This window comes from Palaemon carinicauda, chromosome 8 (assembly GCF_036898095.1).
Source record: "Palaemon carinicauda isolate YSFRI2023 chromosome 8, ASM3689809v2, whole genome shotgun sequence".
Taxonomy (NCBI): domain Eukaryota; kingdom Metazoa; phylum Arthropoda; class Malacostraca; order Decapoda; family Palaemonidae; genus Palaemon; species Palaemon carinicauda.
In genome coordinates this window covers 133,287,379-133,305,562 of record NC_090732.1, presented here as the reverse complement: position 1 = coordinate 133,305,562, position 18,184 = coordinate 133,287,379, and the positions used below count along the sequence as shown (strand labels likewise).

At 47.8% G+C, this 18,184-nt stretch overlaps 1 long non-coding RNA gene and 1 pseudogene across 1 annotated transcript in view; both read right to left on the bottom strand.

Moving 5' to 3' along the window:
- Positions 1-18,184, bottom strand: part of LOC137645949 (uncharacterized) — a 200,837-nt gene that overhangs the window by 170,694 nt on the left and 11,959 nt on the right. The window lies entirely within an intron of this gene.
- LOC137646194 (5S ribosomal RNA) lies at positions 3,256-3,374 on the bottom strand (annotated as a pseudogene).

Genomic DNA, 18,184 nt, shown 5'->3' with positions numbered 1-18,184 from the left:
AAGGATGGTCAGAGTTATGAAAAATCTTATGCAACATGCATAATGAACTAATTGAACGACGGTGCCAGAGATTAATATCTAGATCAGGAATAAGAAATTTAATAGACTGTAAGTTTCTGTCCAACAAATTAAGATGAGAATCAGCTGCTGAAGACCAGACAGGAGAGGTTCGAGGTCAGCTATGCAGAGACCAGGATGCTGCTTCCCCGTAGAGGGGATGATGAAGAAAGAAATAAGGGCCAGACATACTTCTTTCGTTCATGCAGACTAAAACCTGATAACAATGCCCTCAACCTTCTGCTACTTGTCCAAAAAGGAGCCTGAGGTTAGACCAGCTGTTGTGTAGCCACCACAGAGTGATAGAAAACGTATCGAAACTCCTGTGGGTCACGCCCTGCAGGAAGCAGGCTGCGAAGGTCATTATTATTATTATTATTATTATTATTACTATCCAAGCTACAACCCTAATTGGAAAAGCAAGATGCTATAAGCCCAGGGGGCTCCAATAGGGAAAAATAGCCCAGTGAGGAAAGGAAATAAGGAAATAAATAACTGAAGAGAACAAATTAACAATAAATCATTCTAAAAAAAGTAATATCAAAAGAGATATATCATATATAAACTATTAACAACGTCAACAACAAATATGTCATATATAAACTATAAAAAGACTCATGTCCGCCTGGTCAACAAAAAAGCATTTGCTCCAACTTTGAACTTTTGAAGTTCTACTGATTCAACCACCCGATTAGGAAGATCATTCCACAACTTGGTAACAGCTGGAATAAAACTTCTAGAGTACTGCGTAGTATTGAGTCTTATGATGGAGAAGGCCTGGCTATTAGAATTAACTGCCTGCCTAGTATTACGAATAGGATAGAATTGTCCAGGGAGATCTGAATGTAAAGGATGGTCAGAGTTATAAAAAAATCTTATGCAACATGCATAATGAACTAATTGAACGACGGTGCCAGAGATTAATATCTAGATCAGGAATAAGAAATTTAATAGACCGTAAGTTTCTGTCCAACAAATTAAGATGAGAATCAGCAGCAGAAGACCAGACAGGAGAACAATACTCAAAACAAGGTAGAATAAAAGAATTAAAACACTTCTTCAAAATAGATTGATCACCGAATATCTTAAAAGACTTTCTCAATAAGCCAATTTTTTGTGCAATTGAAGAAGACACAGACCTTATATGTTTCTCAAAAGTAAATTTGCTGTCGAGAATCACACCTAAAATTTTGAAAGTCATACAAATTTAAAAAAACATTATCAATACTGAGATCCGGACGCTTCCAGACTCCAGCTTGTAGCACCTGCGTCACAGAGTAGTATTACTCGAAGGCGAGGGACGTTGCGATGTATCCAACATCGTGCTGTAGGGCGACGTGACGGGGGAGGGTCTGGAGACAGGTCGAGATGACTGTCCTTGAGTCCGAGCTGAAGAGGTATACTGGTGACTCTCCCCCGTGTCCTCCTTGTGCTCCCAAATCGGCTGCAACTGAGGACAAACTGCAGCTGTTCCCAAAGCTAACCTCTCGATTCCTTTACTGGCAAGAAAGAGAAGGTCTTGGGACATCAGATACAGAATGGAGACTCGAAATCTTGAAGGAATTGGACCGAAGGGCCGGGACCCCAAGATTCTGAGTCTAGCCAACAACTCAGAAGCGAACCTGAATGTTGCCTTCCCCTCTTCCTTAGAAAGGGCGGAGACGTACGAGACCAAGAAGATTGCTTACACACTGGCCGCGGCCAGAGTGAGCAGGAGACCCAAGACGGAATACAATCCGAGGCCTGTCGTAAAGGGTCTTGAGAAGATCTCTTAAAGGACTAAAAAGTCCGAGCCATGCTCCAAGTTGGAGGTCTCCCTCCGACTAGGGCAGGGACGATCGTAGCTTCGCATGAGCGAGGAAAGATCCAGCGGGCAGGAAAAAGTTATTCTTTTAAGCCTGAAGGTCAGGGAAAGGCTGAGCGACAGGCTTCATTGCCGAGAGCGGAAAGGAGTTTCCTTCCGCCAAAAGGCAATAAGACCATTATTGCTGTAGAAGAGGCCTCAAGGGAAGAGGTATATCTACCACGGCACCAACCACCGAAGACTCTTCCGTTTGCCTGGAAGACCCCTGTGGATGACTATCGCAGATGACGCGACCTCCGTCCCGCGACTGTAGCGGGTTGTCTCTTCTTGAGGAGGAGGCGTAGTGTCTCCAGGCATGAAGCCGAAGCGACGCCCCGGTTCGTGAAAGATGTTGCAGTGTGGTTGTTTGAGTAGTCTGTGCCGTGGGAGAAGCTCTCCCGGGAGTTCCGTCAGGGGAAGCAGAGGGTCCAGGAACCATTCTGCGCAGTCCCAGTGGAGCTCTCCCATTGAAAGGTTGACAGACAACCTGGTCTTGTTGAGATCCATTCTCCACAGACAAAAAGGAGGGAAGACGAAGGCGTCGAAGTTGTCCCACCATCACCGGAATGCATCTTGCCAGAGTCTCGGGGTCTGAGACTGGGGGGAAGAACAGCGGAAGCTTGAGGTTCCAAGCTGTCGCGATCAGGTCCCCTAGACCAGGACTTGCTGGTTACTCAAGGCCAAAGACCCCCATGTACACTCTCTCTACGAGGCTCTGCTCAGATAGTCGGAGAGAACATTCCTCTGCCTGGAATGAGAGAGCCGATGGTGGTATTGAGAGTATCTCAATCATCTCGGTATCTCTACTGCAAGATGTGAAGGTGTGAAAATGCGTCCCCTGCTGGTTAGAACACGCCAGAATCATGAAGTCGACACGCACGGAGCGACTCGGCAGGAGCTGTAGGATCTGTAGAGGAGCCAGACTACGGCCCCTAAGCCTGGTTGAATGATGGAGAGGTATCCTTTAGGTCCTAACCATAAGCCTGGACCGGAACATGACCCCGCCCCCCTTTTCTTTGACGAGTCCGAGAACAGCATCAAGAATGTGGGGAAAGGACGAGAATATCCACTCCCATCAAGAGGTTCCATAGGTCAACACCCATTGCAGGTCTAATAGTTCCGCTGGTCCCAAAGGGGCCAGAAAGTCCGGTTAATCGTTGCCTGAAACCACCGGAACTTGGACCGCCCCACATGGAACTTATCCTGAGGCAACCGTTCGGACTATAGACGGGTCAATGAGGAAAGGAGAACTAGGAAACGTTCCAAGGTAGGGCTGAAAGCTCTGCTTGACTGAGAACAGGTACTGCGACTCCTCAGCCTTGTCACAGTCAACTGAAAGGAAGGCTCGGAGGATGTGGCAACAGAATCTGGCGTCCCCAGGTGGTCACCCATCCAAGTACCGACCAGAACCGACGTTGCTTAACCTCGCTGGACGGACGAGAAGCGGGGTTTCCAACGTGGTAAGGCCGTTGACTCAATATCATGGCCAGATACTCTAGATGTTGAGGCAGAAGAAGAGAAGGCTCCTAGCAAAATACCATGAACCCACACTCATGGTAGGCATCCGGAAGCTTGTCCCGTCGCTGAAGAAGGTCGAACCCGAGCCTAACAGAGTTGACCAGCCCTCCAAAGAGCGAAGGAGGCGGAAGCCTGCACCTGAGCGGCCATGAGGAAAGCAAGGAGAGTTCTCTGGGGAAAAAAACCTGCGATGCCACGGCGGGATCGCCACACTGCATCATAAGCAGGAATACCTGCAGTCTAGGCTGAATTCCACGAGCTCCCTGGAAGATGGATGGAATAGAAATTGAAAGTACCCGTCCTTCCGATCCAGGGTTTAAGGAGTCCCGTCGCCTCGTTACCAGTCTGATCGATTCTGCTGTTCTACGCTGGCCGAAGTTTGTTCGACAAACTTGATCAAGGCTGAGAGGTCGACTACGAAACTCCCGTCTCAGATACTTCCTTACAAGAAAGGATCGACTGAAGAAGCCGGGGGTGAAGCCGTCAATGATCCTATGGAGGACCTTCGCCTAAGGCATGGATCATTCTGCCTCAACGGGCAACTCTTGCCGACGCTATGGCATAGAGGTTCAGAGACACTGAATTCGCTGACAGAGACGGCATGTGCGATATCCTTGGCTGATCACAGAGATCATGCGGGAATGGGCATTGGGAAACTGTCATCCGGATGAGTAACCTTAAGCATCCTCCCAGCGTGAAACCTGCAATCCTAGAGTTCGTGAACTCTGCCGCTCCCTTTAGGACTATGCCCGCCCCGGGGGGGCCTCCCGTGCCATCTGTTCCTGACAGGAGGAAACTGCAATTGGACACCTTGCCTCAGTTGTCGTAGCTGATAACTTAGGCCGACGTGGTTGAAAGAAAAAGGCGCTGGAGCCCTGCAGAGTCTGGAAGAAAGCGCCTTGGAGGAGTGAAAATGGAAGTCGACTTCCTCCGCACAGCCGCTGTCTAAGTCTCTGTCCTTGGGCACAAACAAACTCTTCTCAAGGATGGCCCTAGCTCTGGCACTCTTCAGACCCCGAGACCAGGGCAGAGCCGCACTGGACTTCGGGGCCTTCCGAACGTCAAACACTTCATCCAAGATCGTGTCTTTGCCTTCACGGGGGGCGATGACTGGATCCATAAGCCCGTTAAGTTGCCTTATCAGGCTTAGGACCTGCCAGAAGGTATGTTCGGATTCCTGCTGTTCTCCTCCCTGCGGGCTGGCAGCTAAGTCTCCTGCCCCAGGGATCTCTTCCTGGGGTGAAACGTGGACATTCCCCCGGGTAGTCGTGGGTTCCTGGCGAATCCTTGAGAAGGATTTCGGGACGGTCTTGGAGTCCTTGGATTCCCTCCTGGGAGGGATACAGGATCCCAACAAAGAGATTCGAGGGGCCCCTTCCTCACGAGATGATTCTCCTCCATGAATCGAAGTCTCCCCCCTTGGTGCCGAGGGGAAGACTACCGCCCCACTAGACTCACCTGAGGACGGAAAGGCCTCGTCCACGGGAGAAGGAGAAAGCCCTCGAGCAGGAGAAGGGGCCTTCGCGACCGACCTCTTGGAAACCAACTTCGCCCTGGGGGAAGTCACCACGAAGTCCACTCCTCCCTTTCTCTTCAGCGTAGGAGAGACAGCCGTTGGTTTGTTACCCTGGTCGGCGAGTGCTGGTTTCATAACCCTCACTAACGCCCGCGCCAGAGGACCAAACCAAGTCTGTTGCTCCAAGGACACAGAGTCCGAAATCCTCGCTAAGGGGAAAGGGATCGGGCGATCCTTTGGAGTGGACACCACAGTACCTGCCTGAAAAGAAGGTGGGGAAGAATGATGTACTAACCTCTCCTCAGTAGTATCCTTGTCCTGCACTACCAACCTGTGTTTGGGTGGAGGCGATCCTGAGCGTTGTCTAGGAACACGCGTTCCTGCTGCTATCCCCGGCTGCGGAATTCGCCGCGAACGATGGTCGCGCGGGCGCGCAGGTAAGCGGTCACGCGGGCGCGCAGGCGAGCGGTCACGCGGGCGAGTGGGCGCGAGGGTGGGCAGGTGAACGAGCGCGTATCCGAGGCGGCGAACGCAAGCGTTGGCGCGATGGCGAGAAAACGCGCTGCCGCGTGGGTGAGGAAGACCGCTGGCGATGTGGATCAACAGGAGATCGGTGGTGAGCTGGTGAGCGCTAACGCGCAGGTAGGCAATGGCGCGTTGTGGCATGGTGACGCGTTGGCGAGCGATAGTGAGCAGCATGCGCCGGTGAGCGATCGCGCGATGGCGAGCTAGTAGCCAGCGAACCATGTCCCTTCAGAACCTTCGGCTGACAAAGCGTTGGAGAACGTTGGCGCGCAGGCTGTAACACACGCGGGCGGTTCGGAGATCGCCGAGAAACAGGTGATCGCTGACGCGTAGAACGCTGGTGAATAGGCGATACCAAAATCGCCTGAGCGCGCTGACGAGCAGGTGAACGCTAGCGCGTAGGCGATTGTTGACGCGTGGGAGAACGCTGGCAAATAGGCGATACTAAAATCGCCTGTGCGCGCTGGCGAGCAGGTGAACGCTGGCGAGCAGGTGAACGCTGGCGAGCAGGTGATCGCTGGCGCGTAGGTGATCGCTGGCGAGTAGGAGGTCGACGCGTGAGATCCTGTGAAGGGACAGGTGGCGAGGCGCGTTCACGAGCAGGAACAGGAAGATCGCAGGCGCGTTGGCGAACATGTGCTTTTGACACACGCGCTGAACGATGTCGCGTAGCCACAGGGTCAGAAGACTGATGGCGAGCAGGGAGCTCAGCAAGAACTGTAGGATGGTCAGAGACCGCAGGGCGATGATCCTCAAATGAGCGCTGACGCTCAGAAGAGAGCTGATGAGCAGGAGAGCGCTGGCGAGGAGGGCGAACATCAGGAGAGCGCCGACGAGCAGGAGAGCACCGACGAGCAGGAGAGCACCGACGAGCAGGAGAGGAGAGTGTTGGCGAGCAGGAAAGCGCTGATGAGCAGGAGAGCGCCTGTGCGCTAACACTGAGCAGGAGCAGGCCAGAAGACCGTTGCCTGTCCGCCGGGAGACTGATGTCCGTCGGAAGACCGTTGTCCGTCAGGAAGACCGTTGTCCGTTGGGAAGACCGTTGTCCGTCAGACTGCTGTCCATTTGCATCAGGGCGGATGAAGGAGTTGTAGGCTGCAAACGTAGATTCAAAAAGGCGACTCTTAGCACCCTTATAGGGAGATGAGAGGCCCTTACGACGAGGCGGACGGTGAGCCTTACGGCGAAGGAGGCCAACAGCAACAGCAGCAGAAGAATCCTGCGAAGAGGAGTCTCTATGAGTGTACTCTCTCGCGAACGAAAGAGAAACACTTCGTAGAAGAGACTGGTCAGCCAGTGACCTAAAAGGAGCAATCCTCTGAAGAGGGGCTCCTGCAGTTGCCCAGCCCCTTGAGCGAAACTGCAGGTGTGACCGCTCAGCACCAAGAGCATAGTCGCACGAAAAAAAGGCAAGAGAAGAACCCCCCAAAAGGGGAAAAACTCAAGCCTGGACAGGAAAAACTTCCCTCAGAAGGAAAGTTACCCACCCAAGGAGGCAAGCCTCCTGAGTTCTAAAATGAACTGGAGAGCTGTCAATCGTCACGGGAGTGAAAAATTGAAAAATTAACAACTACAATTAGATTCATAAACTAATTGAGACAAAACGTACGGCGTAGCAACCCCCCCACACGGGAAGGAAGCTACAAGGGTGTAGTAACACATAGTAAAAGGGTGAACGACCTCAAGAGAGAGAGAGAGAGAGAGAAAGACCAAAGTCAAACTCGAACGCAACCCATAAAATTACGCCGTGGTGGCCTAACTGCCGAGGACTCCACGGAGATATCGTACACTACACACACAACTCTGAAAAGGAAACTTACTGATTTCTATACTCAAATATATATACAAACATGAAAACATGTTTACATATATATAGAGTAAAAGAAAAGTAAGCGATTAAGTAAAGACAAAACAAACAATGGCTGCCAAGGGAGGACCAAGACAGAGACGTCTGTCCCAGTCCGAGGCAAAAGTGAAAGTGAGCATTCACCTGTGTGTGAGGGGGGGGAGGGGTAGCTAGCTACCACTCCCCTACCCCACCACTAACTAGCGCGGGGGTAATACACCCTTGTTAAATTCTAATGGCTCGCCATTTCAGCTGTGCTAAAAGGTAAACCCAATGTAAATAGCGTGATTTGTATTTCGGTTACGGAACAAATAGTAGTTTCAGGAGGGATCTTGCGTAAGCCTTTTCTATGGAAAAGGAGGGCAGGTCCATCAGGATGACATGGCCATCTCACCCAAAAATAGATTTCGTTTTTTGGGCTCAAGCCATGTCGTCCTGATGGAAGTTTACCAGAGAATTACTAGAAAGTACTGTATCTGTGGATTTTCATAGGTGCCTTAACCTTGGGACAATTTTTATATGGACATCCGGATCACTGAGACAAATGATGTTACCGTTATCCGTCATTACCACTAATCATGGACAATGTTAGTGCTTCCTGCCCCTTGCAGGGAAAAGTCATACTAGACAGTAGAAAAGGGGTCTCAAGGTTTGCGCATATTGTATGAACAAACATAAGTATCAACTAGATATACAAAAGTCTCACGGTTTGTATACCTTGTCGGAACAACTAAGTATCAACTATATCTATTGTTTGTAAGCATACAATAATATGAGGTTTACTTAGTTAAATAAGTAAGAGAACTCTGGCATATTTATTGTGCTAATTGCAGGGCGAAATAAGACGAAATTACACTCTAATAGACATTTACTTCGAATAAATGACCAAATGGAATAACAAGTGTAACGTGTTAGGGGAATTATACGTACAACGTATACAGAAAAAGTACCTCCTTGTTTGTTGATGTAGGCCACTACTGTGGTGTTGTCGCTCATCACCACCACAGTGTGACTTGCCAGGTACTGTTGGAATTGTTGAAGGGCTAGAAAGACAGCCTTCATCTTTAGGAGATTTATGTGGAGGTACTTTTCTGACTCTGACTAAAGGCCTGAGGTCGTGTGGTGCAGCACGTGGGCCCCCCACCCTTTTTTTGAAGCGTCCGAAAACAGCATCAAATCCGGGGGTAGGACAAAAAGATCTACTCCTTTTCGTAAGTTCTCGTCTGCCACCCACCACTGGAGATCTGTCAGTTCCGCAGGTCCCATGGGGATCTGGATGTCCGGGGAGTTGTATGCTTGATTCCACCGGAACTTGAGTCACCACTGGAGGGATCTCATCCTGAGGCAACCATTGGGAACTAGACGGGCCAGCGATGAAAGGTGACCGAGGAGACGTAACCATGATTGGGCCGGAAGTTCTTCTCGTCTGAGAAAAGGTCTTGTGACCTTCCTCAGTCTTGCTATCCTGTCGTCTGATGGGAGGGCTTTGTGGAGAGTGGTGTCTATTATCATGCCCAGGTATACCAGTCTTTGTGTGGGGAGCAGTGAAAACTTCTCGAGATTTACCATGATCCCCAGATCTTGGCAAAGTCTCAGAAGTTTGTCTTGGTGTTGAAGAAGGGTTGACACCGAGTCTGCTAGGATTAACCAGCCATCCAGATAACGGAAGGAGACAGATGCCAAACCTGTGTGCCCAAGATGATACTAGGGTGAACACTGAGTGAAGACTTGTGGTGCTGTGGAGAGACCGAAGCACAGCACCCTAAACTGGTACTTTCTGTTGTCTAGGCTGAATCATAAGTACTTCCTTGAAGACGAATGGACTGGGATCTGGAAGTACGCGTCCTCAGGTCCAGTGTGCACATGAAGTCTTGCGGTTTTACTACTAGTCTGACTGTGTCTGCAGTCTCCCATTCTGAATGAGTTTGTTTGACAAACTTGTTCAGAGCTGAGAGATCGATGACTGGGTCTCCAGCCTCCAGACGCCTTCTTTACAAGAAAGAGTCGACTGAAGAAGCCTGGAAATCTGTCAAGGACCTCTTGGAGAGAGCCCTCCAAGGTTTTGTATACTAGGAAAAATACAAATTACTTACAAATTTGTTATCTGTTCCGACGTAGATACAAACCCACCGCTATTTATAGGGTGACTTACTTTTAAGAGGGAGGAAGTCCTCACCAACTGGCCTTGGTCATGACCCGGGGTCCTCTCTATTTCAATCTGTGATCGATAGTAGAAGGGACCCTACCCTCGCTAAAATCAAGTGCCGATACTGATGTAATTCACTGATAGCAGCCTGCAGAAGCTTGTGTGTGAGTGGAACTAACAGTGTGACTTATCTTTAACATAGGAACTCAAGTACAAAACCCATTGTTCTTAAGACTATCCCAATACCATAGGAACTCAAGTACAAAACCCATTGTTCTTAAGACTATCCCAATACCAACCCTCAAAAAGGTATTGGGGACGTAACAAAGTACTCTTCTATACTTAGGAGGCACAAGGGAAATGGGTCTTACCTGCAGCGAGGTGAGGTCAGCTATGCTGAGGCTTGCGGAGCTGTTTTCCCCAGAGGGGAGAAGGTGAAAGGAAGAAAGGAGCCAGGCATTCTTACTCATTCACCCCAGACTAACCCGGGTAACCTCAGCCCTCAACCCTCTGCTACTTAGCCATCAAGGAGCCTGAGGTGTTTAAACCATTAGTTGTGCGACCACCACAGGACCAATGGAAAAGGTCTCCATGTTCTTGTGGGTTACGTCTTTGCAGGTGGTGGGCCGTGAAAGTCGATTGACGCTTCCACATGCCCACTTAAAGTATCTGCGCCACAGAGTAGTTTCTTGAACGCCAGGGTCGTAGCAACACCACTGACGTTACTAGCTCTGGGTCTTAGAATGGAGGAGAGTCTAGATTGAGAGCAATCTCAATTGCCTTCCGGTCCCAGAGGGGAAGGAAATCCTTGAGATCCTCCACTTGACCTTCCCCGTGCTGATAAACAGTGCCGACACACAATGAATCCGGTTGCGGGAATAAAGTAGGTGCGACGAATCGCAACATTACTGACCAAGGAATTTTGATCATTAACTAACTGTAATATTTTCGTGAATGAGAGCGTACATGTTCTCAAACAAAATACAGTATACAGTTATAGAAGCGATCATTTCCCCTTTGGTTTACCCCTCCTCTTTATGTGAGGGGCTAGCCAGAGTTCATTACACAGAAACGGACGTCTGGTTACCTGTGGGCGGGGTTTGAAACGTTCGTAAACGTAATGAAAAGTTGCCCAGGCTGTTGCTATTGTTCTTTTAACATCAACTAACAATGTTCCTTAGGGACTAATTGTTCGAAACAATAACCCTATAAGGATAGAATAAAAAGTCTCAGAAGCCTATACAGTGAACCCTCGTTTATCGCGGTAGATAGGTTCCAGACGCGGGCGCGATAGGTGAAAATCCGCGAAGTAGTGACAGCATATTTACCTATTTATTTAACATGTATATTCGGACTTTTAAAACCTTCCCTTATACGTAGTACTGTTAACAAACCACCCTTTAATGTACAGAACACTTAATGCATGTACTACAGCACCCTAAACTAAAACAGGCACAAATATTAAAGGCGATTTTATATCATGTGTTTCCAAAACACCTAAAAAGCACGATAAAAAATGGCAACCAATGTTTTGTTTACGTTCATCTCTGATCATAATGAAGAAACAAACTCATTTAGTGTACAGTACACATATATAGGTTAGTTTTTGCATCGATTATATTGATTATACAGTACTGTATGTTGATTTTTTTATTACCAATGTTTTAGTTTACGTATTTTTCTTTGGACTTCCAAATGAAATCTTTTTCTTTATGACGCCGCCTGAAACAACGGCGTGTACGCTCAGTAAACAACCACGCTCAGAACAAACAAGGCATTTAACGCGCATGATGATAGTGATAAATAATGATACAGTACATACAGTATTTACAGTAAAAGCATTTACAAAATATGTTACCTTACAAATATAAATTATACAGTACTTGTACGTAGCAAAGCAGGAAAACAATTTGAGAGAGAGAGAGAGAGAGAGAGAGAGAGAGAGAGAGAGAGAGAGAGAGAGAGAGAGAGAGAGAGATTGTTTTACGTACGAATGTAAATTTTAAACAAAAAAAATATGATAGGTTACAACATGTAGACTTTTAAAACCTTCCCTTTAACTTAATGCATACAGTACGTACATTACTAAACTATAAAACAGGTTAAAGTAAAAAATAAAGATTGTTACTGTACTCACCACGAAAGAAGTTCAAGAAAAACTTGAATGACGATGGCGATGAATTTGCTGCACAGTAGAAATGATGATGATGAAGCTGATGATGTGTTCTACTGTGCAGTCAATGATAGTATTTTACGTCTCTTCAGACGGAGGTGCCTTTTCCTGGGACACCTCTTCAACTTCTTCAATTTCTTCCGAAGGCGTACTAGCAGGAGGAACTGGCTCTTTTTTGCGAGGCTGGAAGAACATTGTGATCGGAAGTTGTTGCCGCTGCTTCTTTTTTCGATCCAAGAGCATCCTGTAGGGAGTCATGATGTCATCGACCTTATTTGAGAATTGCATCGAGCGAACCATATCCTCGTCCCACTCTTGTAACATTTCTTTCGCCTCCTTCATATGGTTGCAGAACTTGGCAAGCCGTTCTAATGTTAAGCCCGTTTCTTCGACATTTTCTTGGGTCTCTTCCTGGGCACCCTCACTCTCTTCCTCACTTGCCGATTTCGTCAGGTCTTCGAGGTCTGCGTCAGTTAGGGGCTGGGAATGGCAGTCCAACAACTCGTCGACGTCTTCAGTCGTCATGTCGCCAAACCCGTCACCCCCAATTATGGCAGCCAACTGCACAGATTTCCGTATTGCAGAGTGTTGGATTTCCGACGGAGTAAATCCCTTGTCGTCGTAAACAATCTCGGGCCACAACTTCTTCCAGCTCGCATTCACGGTTGCAGGTTTCATCTCTTGAAGTGCCTTTTGAATATTCTGCAGGCACGTGGCTATGGTGTACTGCCGCCAGTACGCCTTCAAGTTGAAATCTTCATCCTCGTCATCTTGGGCAGCATCCACACACGCAACGAGGTCCGCCAAGGTATTCTTCGTGTAGAGGGCCTTGAACGCCCTGATAACCCCCTGGTCCATCGGTTGAATTAATGACGTGGTGTTGGGTGGCAGGAACTCAACCTGAACGCCCTCACGCGACAGGTCAGTTGCGTGTCCACCAGCGTTATCCATAAGGAGAAGGATCTTGAATGGCAAGCCCTTCTCTAAGAGATATTCATGGACTTGCGGGATGAAACACTGGTGGAACCAGTTGGAGGTCAGCATCTTCGTAATCCATGCTTTTTGATTATGCATCCAGTACACGGGAAGGAGATTCTTATTTTTATTTTTCAAAGCGCAAGGATTTTTCGACTTATAAATAAGCCCCGGCTTTAACAAAAATCCAGCAGCATTGCCACACATCACGAGGGTAACGCGATCCTTGAATGCCTTAAAGCCAGAGGCTTTGGCTTCCTCTTTGAACAGGAAAGTTCGCGACGGCATTCTCTTCCAAAACAAGCCGGTTTCATCCATATTAAACACTTGTTCCGGCTTGTATCCACCTTCAGCGATAATGTTCTTGAAAGTCTGGTTCACGTAAGTTTCAGCAGCGGCAGTGTCAGCGGAAGCAGACTCCCCATGCAGGGAAACGCTTTTCAGGGCGAAGCGTTTCTGAAACTTTGCGAACCATCCTTTGCTGGCGGAAAAACGTTGTTTCTGACGCTGGGAATCAGTGGAGGTCCCTGGTTGAGGATCATCTACATCATCATCTTCTTCAGCATGGTCGCCATCGTCGTCATGAGGTTCCTTTGCCGCAAAATTCTCATACAAGCTCAAAGCCTTTGTTCGGATGGTGTTCGTATCCAACGCTATGTTCTTCTTCCGACAGTCGGCAATCCACACAGCTAAAGCACCTTCCATGCGTACGATCGTTTTATTACGCGTTGTAACGACTCGCTTCGCTGATCTGCTAAAGGTGATTGCAGCAGTCTTTCTAATGTTCGCCTCGTCCTTCTTGATGTAGCGAACGGTGGATTCGTTGATGCCAAAATGGCGGCCGGCGGCCGCGTAACTTCTACCATCTTTTAACATGTCGAGAAGCGTAACCTTCTCAGCTATCGTCATCATCCTTCGGTGGCGTTACTAGAAGCAGAACGCTTGGGAGGCATTGTAACAGAAAGTTCAACAAAAAGTTCAACTTAAAACAGTCGCACACAGCACAGATTAAACTTCACAAAGTTAAGAACGTCTACTCAGCAATACGCGGAAAGAGAAAGTGAACGATGCAGCCCCGCGAGAACTTTGATGCTGCGGGTAGAAGATGCGGGCAAAACACCAATCACAGGCTAGATAACAAAACTTGAGTTTTGATTCGTCATCTATCAGCGCTTGAACCAATCACAACCCGTCTTATACAGTACTATGGTGCGTTGGTTACTCATAGAAGATGTCCCGCGCACACTGAACGTACGTAGATTAAGTACAATACCGTAATAATAATAAATAATGATAATAATACTGTACAGTAATAATAATAATAATAATGATTAATAATAATAACAATAATAATTTTATTAACAACAACAACAATAATAATAATAATAACAATAATAATAAAAATTTACGTACGCTATTTTACGCCTCTCTCTCTCTCTCTCTCTCTCTCTCTCTCTCTCTCTCTCTCTCTCTCTCTCGTACGCTTACAGTATTCGAATTGTGATTTTTGCAACAAAGAATATTATTGGATGCAGTACTGTACTACGTACGTATACATACAAAAGATTCATGGAAAAGAAGCACATCCATTACAGTACACACCATTCTAATATGGTATGACTGCATCTGATTTGCGTTTCATGTTCGATTTAATTTTACTACGTACTGAATTATCGTATGATCACATTCTCTTTTCGTGTTTTATTTCTTTCTGTGCTGAATTATATATCATATGTAATGCAATGAACAATCAGTAAGAGCAGATATTACTAATTTAATGGAATTACAGGTAACAAAATATCGTATTTGGTTGTCTTCAGATTTCGCGGTATTTTCGAATTTTCCGGAAAATCCGCGATATGTATATATATATGGGTTATGGGAAAACCCCGCGAAGTGGTGAATCCGCGATGGTCGAACCGCGAAGTAGCGAGGGTTCACTGTAGTGTAAAACGGCAAGTTGTTGTACCCAGGGTACAATGATGGGGAAGGCTGACTCCATCAAACTGTAGAACCCGATGGGGAAGGCTGACTCCATCAAACTGTAGAACCCGAGTTTAAGACAATAACCTCGCGGTTTTGTCTTGGCTAGAGCGCATGCTCCGGGAAGGCTTACGGCCTTCATGAAGTTTAAACAACACCCATTGAAGTTCTGTAAAACTTCTCAGGCACGAGTCTCCCGAAAAGGGTGAACTCGTATGTGGGGGTTTGAGAATTTTTCATTCCCAGCTCATTTCCGTCTGATAACAAAACCACTCGAAGTGGGAAGTTGGAGGGAAGATAACGGTGGTTCGTTCGAAAACGAAAGGATCGGTGCTGGCGAAACAAGACTAGCTGACATAGTAATCAGCTGGGAGTGTAGAGTGACGTATTAAGTCACACCTCTGGAAGACCCATCCCGTAGGGAGGGGGGAGGTTGCCCGTAGAGTTTTCAGAAAAAACTCTGGATCGCGGAAACCGAGAGATTCAGATGAGAGCCTAGGGCTTCAGAATCTATTTGTGAATTCCTTTCTCACGACCTTAAGGGATGTTGTGACGAGGCCCCGCAGGAACACTATCGCTGATTCCTGAAGGAATTTTCAGGAATTGTGTTGCGTGTCATAAGAGTAAAACTCTGGTCATGTGAGTAAAACTCTTGTGCACGCATGCCAAGGTGGTCGTGAGTGCCAATATGGTTGTGCGTGCGTGCAGTGCTGGTCGTGCGTACGTGTGTGCAGTGTTTGTCGTGCGCGCCACATCGGCCGTGCGTGACAATTTGGTCCTGCGCGCCAATTTGGTCATGCGCGCATAAGGTTGGTCGTGCGCAGCAAATTTTTGCGTGAGAGCTCTCGGTGTGGTGAGAGTACTCACTACTACGTTCACTCAAAAGTTCACGAAAGCCTGTGTTGTGTCAGCGTGAACGATCAACACAACGAGAGTCCGCAAACTCTGTCATATAAGTATAGCTATGATCGCGAGAATCCAAAGGTTTTGAACTGCGTTGTGAGACCCCAAAGGGTCAGCACAAACGAGAAACTTGATTTTCTCTGTCATGAGACCCGGAAGGATCAGCGTGACTAAGGGCACGAGAGACCACAGGCCTAAAGTAGCCTGTGTTACGAGAACCCGAAGGGTCAGCGCAACGAGAAACCGAAGTTTCCCTATCACAAAACACCGAAGTGTCGGAGTGACTAAAGTTACAAGAGCCCAAGGGTTCTGTGTAAATAACGTTAGGAGACCCCGAAGAATCAGCGTAACGAGAAACCGAAGTTTCCCTGTCACAAAACACCGAAGTGTCAGTGACTAAAGTTACGAGAGCCCAAGGGTTCTGCGTAACTAATGTTAAAAGACCCCAAAGGATCAGCGTAACGATCTGTCAAGAGACCCCGAAGGGTCACCGTGATTGATGGTACAAGTTCCCGAAGGCTCAACGTTACCATTGTTACGGGAGCTCGAAGGTTCAGCGTAACTGAAACCCGTAGGTTTCAAGCGGAGTCCCGAAGGACTCCTACTGTCATGAGATCCCGCAGGATCAACATGACGAGAGCCCGAAGGCTCACGATCACGCCAGCCCAAGGGGTGATCGTAACGAGACCCCCAAGGGTCAAGGAGAACCAGCGGATTTAAAGATAACACCTCTGATAAGAGGTTTGTTCTCCCAAAGGAGAATGTCACTTAAGATGAGGCTCTCACTCCGCCCCTGAAGGAGAACCATAAGCGTAACGGGGGACCGCCCATGCCCAGAGGCAGTCTTCTCTCGAGAGCGAGACTTGTTCCCCCGAAGGGATAACCTGCTTCAGAGAAAACTCTGCCACTGGCCCTGATAGATCAGCAAGCTCCTACAAGTTATTTCTCGTGAACGAGAGGGAAGTTCTCCTGAAGGAGACATGCTTTCTCCCAGCTCTATGGGATTAAAGCGTAGGCGTAAAATATCTCTCTCGCGAACGAGGGAGAAGTCCTCCCGAAGGAGGACATCGCCTATGACAAGCTTTCTCCCAGCTTAATGGGAAAAAAGCGTAGGGTTAATAACATCTCTCTTGCGAACGAGAGAGAGAGAAGTCCTCCCGAAGAAGGACATCGCCTAAGATAAGCTTTCTCCCAGCTCTATGGGAAAAAAGCGGAGGCGTAAAAAACTCTCGCGAATGAGAGAGAAGTCATCCCGAAGAGGACATCGCCTAAGGCAAGCTTTCTCCCAGCTCTATGGGAAAAAAACGTAGGCGTGGTAATAGTCTCTCGCGAAAGAGAGAGAAGTCCTCTCGCAAGAGGACATAGCCTAAGGCAAGACTTCTCCCAGCTCTATGGGAAAAAAGCGTAGGCATTAAAAGACAAAACTCTCTCGAGAGAAGTTCCCTCGAAGGAGGAACATCAAGTTGAAGGTTGACAGCGAATGCTACCTAATAACGTAGGCAGCCATTCCTTGTAAAATAATTCCTCGAAAGGGCGCTGAACTGTTATACACTTTAATTCAGTAATGAAACAAACACAAAGCAGTGTTGAAAACATGCTGACCATCAGCACAGGGTAGGGCAGCAATGACAACTCCCTTACGGCGGAGGCAGTCGAATAAGTTGTCAACAGTAATTAAAGTTACAAGTATCTAACAACATAAACCTATATTTCCATTTATACATATATACACTCATATATATGCAAGATAAATGAAAACACACGAGAAAAAAAAAAAAAAACAATCAAGGCAAGTCTTTGCGGGAGAGAGAGAGGCAGCATTTCCGTCCTCTACCGAGCCATAAAGTAAAGTGGTTACTCAGCCGAGAGGTGCGAGTGAGCGGGGTAGCCAGTCTACCCCACCCCCCCACAAGCTAACTAGCGGATGGGGTAGTTATCAGTCACTAAAATTATCATGGCTCGTCTTTCAGCTACGCCGAAAGTATACCCTATAAATAGCAGAAGGTTTGTATCTACGTCAGAACAAGGCGTTAATGGCTGCCAATATGACGGCAAGGATGACAGCGGACACGTCCAACCACCATCCGAGCCGAGAGCAAAGCGAGCTCAAGCACAGGTGTGTGAGGGGGGGGGGGGGGGGTTAGCAAGCTACCCTCCCCTACCCCCGCTAACCATTGGTGTGGGTAGAAATCATCGCTAAAAATTAATGGATCGTCATTTCAGCCACGCCGAAAGTAATACCCCTATTAAACAGCGTGGTTTGTATTCCAATTACGGAACAAAAGGAGCTTGAGGTTTAAACCAGCTGTTGTGCAGCCACCACAGGACCGATAGAGAAAGTATCGAGTCTCCTATGGGTTACGTCTTGCAGGTAGTGGGATGTGAACGTGGTCTGTCGCTTCCACACCCCAGCTTGAAGAACCTGTGTCACTGGAAAATATCTTTTGAAGGCCAGGGACGTAGCTATGCCCCTGACATCATGTGCTCTGGGGCGACCTGATTTAGGACGGTCTGGATTCAGAGCCAGGTCAATGACCCTGCGAATCCATGCTGAGATGGTGTTCTTGGTGACCCTCCTCTTAGTCCTTTCTGTGCTGAGGAATAGTGCTGGCACACGAGGACGGGCTGCGGCTATTCTCTTGAGGTACAGCCTCTAGCTCCTCACTGGGCATAGTAAGAGATGGTATGGGTCATCTGTT